This window comes from Delphinapterus leucas, chromosome 20 (genome assembly GCF_059928025.1).
Source record: "Delphinapterus leucas isolate spDelLeu-1000000601 "Yukka" chromosome 20, BTC_Dleu_Yukka2, whole genome shotgun sequence".
NCBI classification, from domain to species: domain Eukaryota; kingdom Metazoa; phylum Chordata; class Mammalia; order Artiodactyla; family Monodontidae; genus Delphinapterus; species Delphinapterus leucas.
Window position 1 is genome coordinate 53,739,773 of NC_143148.1, and position 3,172 is coordinate 53,742,944.

A 3,172-nucleotide genomic window follows, 5' to 3' on the forward strand; every position below is an offset into this window, starting at 1 on the left:
TCACCTAGTAAGCAACAAAAATTTTTTTAATTATCACCTGACAGTTTGGTTAGGAAGAACCTCCTTTAGTTCTGTTGAAAATAGAAAATTTGAAACCACCTGACTAGCAGGATTTGTTAGCCAAGTCATTAAAGCTGTGTTCTCAGTTTCTGGGAAGTATACCTAAAGTCTTAACTAAGATTTACTAAATAACTGTTAAACTTCTTGACTGAAAGCACATTCTCCTAAGTACATGTGGAAGTGGAAGATCTGGCAAATGATTTGCTTCACACTAATTTTGCCTGCATACCCGTTTTAAACGGGCTTCTAATCACTGTTGAAGCTTAGCCGGTAAAAGCCTGATAGCAGGGGTAAGCTGGGACGAAGTTAGAGAATGGCACGGACATATGTACACTACCAAATGGAAAATAGATAGCTAGTGGGAAGCAGCCACATAACACAGGGAGATCAGCTCGGTGCTTTGTGACCACCTAGAGGGGTGGGATAGGGAGGGTGGGAGGGAGACGCAAGAGGGAGGAAATATGGGGATATATGTATACGTACAGCTGATTCACTTTGTTATACAGCAGAAACTAACACACCATTGTAAAGCAATTATACTCCAATAAAGATGTTAAAAAAAAAAAAAAAAAGCCTGATAACATGACCGAGCAGAAACTTAAAGGGATGAGTGTTTGGCTAGTCATGTTTATAAAAAGCCAAAGTAGAGATGGAATCAAGATACAGAAGCTCTAGTAGAAAAAGATCTCAGAGTTGGCAAAGGAGTGTTTTTAAAACACCAAGATGGGGGCAGGAGGTATACAGAAACTACTCTCTGCTCAATTTTGAACCTAAATCTACTCTCTAAAAAAGTGTATTTAAAAGGAAAAAAAAATAAAGACTGATGGGGATAGGTAGTTAATAGTAAAGCCATGTTGCTGAGAAGAAAAAAGAATTTAATCACTGAGAAAGATGCATGATTAGGTCTGAAATAATACAGTGATTGCTGAGAAGTAATGAAGACACAGTTACAGTTAGTGTAATTTTAAAAACTGAAGGTGGGTGGTACTCTGACATTTTAGCAGCCCCAGAAAAGCTGCAGAAATTCAGAAAAATTCAGAAATTGATTTGCTTGAGAGTTGATCTGAAATACCAGCCTCATTTTCATACTAGTATGCCTGTACAGAGAGCCCTCTAGTGGTTTCTTTATTAAAACTTAATGCCCTCAACTTCTTTAAACTATTCAACTATCTGGGAGGTGATAAGAGAAAAAAAATTTTTTGAACACTTCCAGGGTTACCTGTTCCATTTCTTGAATTTTAAATTATTAGAAAGCATTATTTAAAACCTATATTAAGCTCCTCTATTAAGACCAAAACCATTCAAAGGAATATGAGGTCTGAGAAATTGAATTCTCTGTTGATTTAGTCCATTTGGAGGGCCATTCAACACCTCTTATTTTCAGCAGCACTAAAATAGAAACGAAGGTTGAACTGGCTCTGTATTCTAAACAGTGAAAAAGAGCAAGTTGTCATAAAGTTTTGTTCTTTGATCCTCCCCCCGCCTGCCAGATTCCCATTTAAATATATTTTTGGCCGCATTAAGGCATCTTGTGGGATGTTAGTTCCCTGGTAATGAAAGCGCCTAACCACCGGACCGCCAGGGAATTCCCTTAAGTATTATCATAGTAACTTACATTTTGGTAAGGAACTGATGAAGAGTGAGCCAGGAAATGTGAAAATCCTAACCATATCCTCTTATCCTCTCCATCACCTTATCTGTGAAATGGTGGTAGTTATGGATATGCCCTACCTAGCTCTGGCTACTGTGGTAAAGATGAAAGAAGGTAATATATGAGAGTAACTTTAAAACAAGATTTATTTAGATTTAAATGAGCAATTATTACTCATCCCTATTTCCAAAGCAGTCAAATTAATTAACCTGATTAATAACAGACACAGCTCAGCAGTGATATGGCCACTGGCACAGTCCTGGAAAGAATGCATTCTTTCTGCAGAGGAACAGGAAAGACTTGTATGTTATTTACCTACCTACATACTCTATGTTCTTTATTTGCTCTTTATTTACCAGAAGATAGTAGTGTCTACATACTTCCCTTTTCCTCTAGTAACTGGGAAAATGGTAGAAGTTTGTTCTTGCTGTGTGTGTGTATAAGTATATATATCTGTGTGTGTGTATATACTTATGTATGTTCTATCCCCTGCCCCAAATGTCAGCATACTACAGTACTACCATTGGCTTAATTAGAAAGTATGCTATGTTGGCCACTGTGTACACTTCTGTCCCCATTACTTAAGTAGAAACCTTATGTGAATGTGGTTTAACTTTCTTAAGGATGTCATGTGCTATGCTGATCAAAATTTCACCTTTCCTTGTTTTTACTCCTCTCTTCTAATTGGCATGATAGAAAAACAAAGTCAATGATATCTTTTATGTTAAAAATGACCAAAAAATAGTACTTGATGCTATCAGGCAATTAGATCTTTGCTTAAGAAAAGCAAGATTTGTGACTAAAAGGAAACATTTTCTTGGAACCAACCTTTCATCGCTAGGGCTTAAAATTCCTTTTTAAAAAATAACTTTCCGTAAGTTAAAATTAGCATCTTTACAAATACTAGTGGAGTCACTAAATGAAATATTAACAGCAAAACAAAAAACACGATTAAGAAGTTGAATATTTTATTATTAAACTGTTTCTTATTTTCCTGCAAGGCTGTTGCTTCACTGTATAAAAATAGCACCAGCAAACACAGTATATTGCAAAATTAAGAGAGTAATGTTCTTCACTGGACACTATACAACTAACAAACTTTTCTCCACTGTCATTTATTTCCAATGGCAAGTTCATTGAGTATTTTGACCCAAATCCAGGGATGGCTGTAAGCAAGTTACAGTATTATATAAGCTTAAGATAACAATGTTATCCTTGAATTACATAATTTTTATAACTAGTTTTACCACAGATAATTTCAGGAATTCTGAGTATTATAACTGGAGACTAGCCTAAAAATCACAGGCTGTTGTGAAAAAGATGCAGAGCGTTTATGTGAAATCATTAGGAAGTTAAGGGGTATTTTCTTCAGGCAACATTGTTGAAAGTAGTTTCTTTTGCTAAAAGTTGCTTTTTAAAAATCTATCCACCACTAATTTAAGACAACTATACTAGATTAAG